At 39.5% G+C, this 6000-nt stretch overlaps 1 long non-coding RNA gene across 3 annotated transcripts in view; it reads left to right on the plus strand.

Annotated features, from left to right (window-relative positions):
• The window catches only part of LOC103467803 (uncharacterized), a 42581-nt gene extending 36896 nt beyond the window's left edge, over nt 1-5685 (plus strand). For all 3 annotated transcript variants that reach the window (XR_534122.2, XR_014088057.1, XR_014088056.1), the window contains one exon: nt 4899-5685. This is a non-coding gene — a long non-coding RNA (uncharacterized LOC103467803). The remainder of the gene's footprint in view (nt 1-4898) is intronic.
• The last annotated feature ends 315 nt before the right edge of the window (nt 5686-6000 follow it).

Raw genomic sequence — 6000 nt, forward strand, 5'->3', positions numbered from 1 at the left:
TATGATGAAAAGAAAAGGAGTTGTATTTTCCATCCTTCCATCTGTCTGTCCGACTTCAAACTTTGTAAGTTTGAGTCTTGAAAATTTTAAAGCTTCCAATAACATACGTTAAAATTGTTTGCATCTAACATAATATTGGGAAAACCTCAAGAAAAATAGATCCTTTTCCTCAGCACTGTATCCTCAGATCCCCTTAAAAATATGACTACAGTGGGTACATACCAAGCATTTAAAGCTTGGAAGTGGAAATTTTTCTTTTTATTGCTATGCTAAAGTGAAGAGGGCCTGCAGAATGACAATCGGAGCAAATTAAAAACAAATGACTCCTACAGAGTTTGAAAAGAAGACAAAACAGGAACCTATCATTATTCTTTGATTTATGGACAACAGTTCTTGGCAGGTTGGGTCATTGAGCAAGTGGGTGTGCATTACAGCAGTCCCATTGCCAAGTCACCTGCCAGTCAATAACCTATTTATTTTAATTTCACAGCCTACATGAGCAAAGCATATTGACAAACTGCACAATGCACCTCTGGAGACCTCCAGCTGGGTGAGCCAGATAAACTGCATTTGAAAAATTCAATCTTCTGTCCACGGACGCTCTTAAGTTTCTATAAATTATTAAAAAACTGCACACTACTAAAGTGTGGGAGATAAATTTTATAGTTAAGTTGATTTCTGTGATTTCATTGGGGAGGGTTGGTGATCAGTTGTTACACAGAAACTCTTGTTCCCTGCATGAATTTTCAGCCATTTGCTCTCAGAAGAGACACAGTCGCTAACTGGCCTTTATGAATCTTTCAGCAGAGAGAAAAATATGGCATTTAAACGTTTAATAACATGTCCCTCCTTTAATGTAAAACTGGTTCAATATGTTGTGTTGCACACTGACATTTAAATAAGGGTTCCCTTGCTGTTCTCCAGGCATTCATTCAGAGGTAAATATTGAAGACGGTGTCAAATGAAAGTGCGACGGATCGGTGACGGACCCGTCTCAAGTTTTTCTTGATTAAAAAAACTAAATCACGAGTTGCAAACTTTGTGATCCGTCCCTTTTTGTGTCTCGGAGACATCTGAAGGTGACTCTCTCCACAAGTTCATTTTTGATGCCTCTGTCCTGTCGCAGTCAATAAGCCATTTAATCTTAGTGCTCAGCCGAGTCGATGAGCCAGTGTTGTGTCCGGGGCTTATAGCAGACAAGAGGAAAGCCTTGCCCAGCTCTGATAAACTATTTATTTCCTTGAGCTGCTTTGTCTTCAATTTGAATCAAAGAGAATCGCTCTTGGCCTATTTCGATCCTGGGCACCTCGTTTTAATGAGCTACTTTAATCCAGAGCAGCAAATGTAGCTTTGCCTTTCAGCACGACAGAAACATGCTAGATTAGAGGATTACTCGCATTCTTGCATTTATGTACTAATTTATAAACACAAGCTATTCTAGGAATGCCGTTCAAACATGAACATTTAGTGACTAATTCCAACCTTAAGGAATATTAGCAGCCATATACGCTCCTGTATACATGTTACGCACGTACAATGTTTTTCATTCCCTTGAGGAAGAATATTCTCAGAGATTCATGTTGTGGACAAACACCATCTGGAGGTATGATAGACTCTGTGGTGATTGCACATTAGCAGAAAATAATAGTGCTAAAAGGCACTCGATAAAGATTGTAATGACTGAACTTGAAGTCTAAAATTAAAACAAGATCGCCTAAGTTGAGCTTGGATGACATGAAAAAAGAAGAGGCTACTTGTTATGTTAAGTCCTTTCAAACAGTTGCTACTGGTGAAGAAATATTCTTGGTATAGCGTTTGTTCATTAAACCCACATCCACCTCACTGTGCCTGACCATTGCCTGTTTTGGATTGCAAATTGTTGGTGTTTTGGGGGAGTTTGTTTGTGCCGCTCGTGGACGTAAGGAGCTCACCCTGATCAAAGGTGTTGGTGTTACTGAAATGTGCTATGCAAATAAACCGGACTTGATCCACTTAGCAATCTTAATTAGGTAAGGTTTTCCTCCTCCTCAGTAGTAGTCAGAGATTAGTCAGGACAACAAACTCTCCCAGCAGTGGCGCAAAAAGTGGGTATGTAGCGCATGCAATGCATAGGGGCGCAGCACCAGAGGGGGCGCCAAAACCCCGTCTGGAGGGGACGGCGTGCCGATGATGTTTTCCCATACACTTCAGCGCGCCTTACGCTCCTTCACCTCGTGCACATAACGAGGTAAATGCAGCGAGTTTTACCTTTCACATATTGTCGCCTCGGGTGTGTGTGTGGGTGGGGGGGGTGGACGAGGTCCTTAGGTCCTTAGCCCTGACCTGACGTACCTTTGTGGGGGTGGAGGGGTGCCAATTTATGTTTTTGCATCCACCTGAATTATGTGTAGTTGCACCACTGTCTCCCAGAACAGCCAAAACTCCAAAACCATGAAGTAAAGGCTAAATATTACATAAAAAATGTATTTTATTGTCCAAAGTAATGGACTTTTCATCAAAGTCCCCTCACATTTTCTCAGTATGTTGGTCTTCACATCCAAATACATGTCACTGATACACTAAAGCCATCATATTCCTGGCCAAAACCAGCCTTAAGTCATTTAGGATTGACTGTTTTAAATTAGCCAAGAAGTAGTTCAACACATCACTCTAATTCAAGCCATCCCAGACAAGATGCGAACATCAATGTCCCAATAGTCTCTTTGATTTAGTGCACTTATACACTGTGATGAAAACGAATGCTTATGCTTTCCACTCATTAAATGCACCAGACGAGAATGTCTGGAGACCAGTGCTTCATTTTAATGGGATAATATATGTTCTCATTAGCCCTTTTTATTGCAGTATTATCTCCCTGGTGCTGACAGTCTGTTTTTGTGCTTTAATGCTAGTTCTCTCCCAGTCAGGTTTTTTATGCCCTTCCAGCCCAACTGCAGTGAACGCTGTATGAAATTATGTAGAAACAAGCAACATGCAACCCTTACTGACCACATCTGCATTTTACACTAATAGTACAATTTCCTTTGTAATTTTTGTGCCAAAAAAGGAAACATTTTGAAATAATAAATTGTTTGTACAGGTCAATCTTATTTAAAAACTCAATGAATAAATTTAGACCAGTGTTTTTCAGTTCCAGTCCTCAGGGACTACTGCCCTGCATGTTTCAGGTGATCCCCTTTTACCACACACCTGACTTGAATAATTGGGTGATTAACAGGCTTCTGCAGCACATGATGGCTGCAGAGGACATGACGCAATCGTTTGAATTTGGTGTTCGGAAACAGAGACGCATCTAAGATGTGCAGGGCAGTGAACCCTGAGGACTGGAACTGAGAAACACTGATTTACACCCACAATAACATGTGAATTAGAAAAGCCAAACACTAAGTGGTCTTAAAGACGCTGACTGGTGCTGTAATTGTTGTACTTAGAAATATCAATATGCACCCATGAATAATTGTTTATGGAGTATTTCAACTCTTGACAGGATTTTACCAAAATAAAGTACTTAAACATGTTTAAGTGCTCAGAAGAGAATAGCTGCTCACCTGATATTTGTAGATATGGAGACTGAGCAACGTTTTACAAACGTAAAGACAGAGTGTGAAATATTCAAGTTACACTTGAGTTTTAATGGGTTCAGCCACATGTGTTTAAGACTAGAGTTTATCTGACTCTGCTGTGGATACATGAGGTTATTTTTCAAAGATTTTTGGATGTTGGATATAATTGTTGAAGCAATGGATGCCTTTACAAGGCTAACATATAAATATGTTTATCCTTAAATAGCTGTGATTTCCCCGGTGAGTAGCGCTCCCTGAAGTCTGAACTCAACCTCCTAAAGGTTACCTGTAAAGAAATTAAGAACCTATTATGTTCTTCATCTGTTACAGTAAATATAATCATAATCAATATTGCGAATAACATTTTCAGCATTACCACAGCATGCAGATAAGCACATTTAAAGCAACAACATGAATTAGGGGAAAAAAAACAAAACAAATGGACATAGCCGCCCTATGTGATTTCCCCTGAGGAGTTTTTTTTTTGTTTGCTTAGTTGTTTATCTTAAGTATTAATTAACAACAAAAAGACTATGGAAACTGAACTTTACATGTTCAATAAGAGACAATATATCACAGAAGGTTCAGGGTAGTCACTTTAATTTAGGAGAACAAATATGGCTGTTTTTTTTGTTTTGTTTTTTTTTTACACACATTAACAGTATTTAATAAACAAACATATTCTGCAGTGTGAAAAGCCTGGCAGAGACCCAGCAATAATAATGGTTTAAATCTCTCCATTTCTCCGGGGTCGGGTCACGGGGGCAGCAGCCTCACAGAGGAGACCCAGAATTCTCACTCCCCAAATTTAAAATTCTGTTATTTTTAATACAAAGTGAATCTTTGACTTCTGATAAAAGTCAGTTTATGTCTTTCTAGTGCCTGCTTGTGTTGTTAGAAATCCGGAATGAATATGAATTAGGTTAAATATTTACTTTTGTACTCAAATACCATTGCGTGGCCCACAGATCAAGACACTTGCAGCTTTTGTGGGGGACAATCAGCATGAGGGGTGTTGTTGGGCAAAATGCAGTGGGACGCCTCCCAGCCTCCTCGGGATCCAGCCACAGAACATCTCAGTAAATGCGGTCAGACAGATGAGTCTCGCCTCGGAGCGCTGCCTCCCAAGGGCAGAGTGACATTTTCTGGGGACAATATGGGACTGCTGTGACAGGAAAAAAACAAAACCCCAACGCTCTTCAGTTCTGTCCCCGCTCTCCTTCTCCCCCCCATCACTCTATCCTTTTTTCCGTTCTAGCTCATCCCTTTCTCCACTAATTTCCCTGGTCCTCTGTGCTGCAGTAACCGCCGAGTGCCTTTTTTATTCTCTTACAGGTCAGAAGACTTGACAAAGTTCCAAAAGCCTGGCGGCACTGCATCAGGGAGGAAAATGGCTGAAAATGTGACTGAGTTCAACAAAGGAAAATGATTACTGACAGTAAATATACAGAGCAGCAGTACATGCACTTTTCCTAAAAGTCTGATGTAGACAGCTCTTATAGATTTGTTGTAATGAGTACAAGAGGAAATTTAAAGGACATATCTAAATAGTTTTACAACTTTTCCTTTTCTGTTAAATTCTGGCTGGTCGGATATTTCAGTTAGACTTATAGCTCCCTGACTAAAGTCAAGAAATGTATTAAAATGAGTGAAAGAAAATGTCAATAACACAGCTGAGAGTTGTGAGTGATGGATTATGTGACGTTCACCAAACTCGGACTTTATTTCTGAATGCAATTTTTATCCAAGACAAAAGTGACGGCAAACCTAAGTGAATATAGTGAAGACTAAAAAAATTAACTTTGTTAGCTCAGGGATTTAAAAGGTGATTTTTGTCAAGTCTAACTTTTTTCCTCACTGTGTAGCAGAAGATGAACATTTTTCCCCTTACCAGTATTTGCACAATAGACCTGCTACGACGCAAACTGTTCATAATCCTAAGTGATGTTTTTGTTGGATGAAGAAAAAGATATGTCTTGACTTGTTTTTTTGCTACAAAAGTACTTTAAATTTATTGCTCTGCTTGAAAAACGTCTAGAAAAAGCTGATTCATTAATCTGTAACTATGGTCATATTTTCTCAAAAACTTGCAACCTTAATTTTATGTAGACATTTTAAATGATTTCTAAGCTTTCGAGTGTTTCTTATATTTTTTTCTTTGCTCATTATTCAGTTGACTAAAGCTATAAAAGTAAGTAGATCAAAGAAGAAGAAAAAAACCCCTGAAAATCCATTCCTTGAGGCATAGAGAACTTGTTCGACATACAAACCAGATTAACGACCATCAAGCCTGTATACCAACAGTTTGTTCTAGCTACGTGTCGGCGTCCCTGTATGTATTTACTGTTCAGCCTCTCGTTCGGCGCTGTCATCCGTTTGAGTCACAACGCACATCTGTCATTGTGGATCGGCACTGTGGCCTGTGTGACAGATGAGT

This window comes from Poecilia reticulata, chromosome 7, assembly GCF_904066995.2.
Source record: "Poecilia reticulata chromosome 7, P_reticulata-male-v2, whole genome shotgun sequence".
NCBI classification, from domain to species: Eukaryota; Metazoa; Chordata; class Actinopteri; order Cyprinodontiformes; family Poeciliidae; genus Poecilia; species Poecilia reticulata.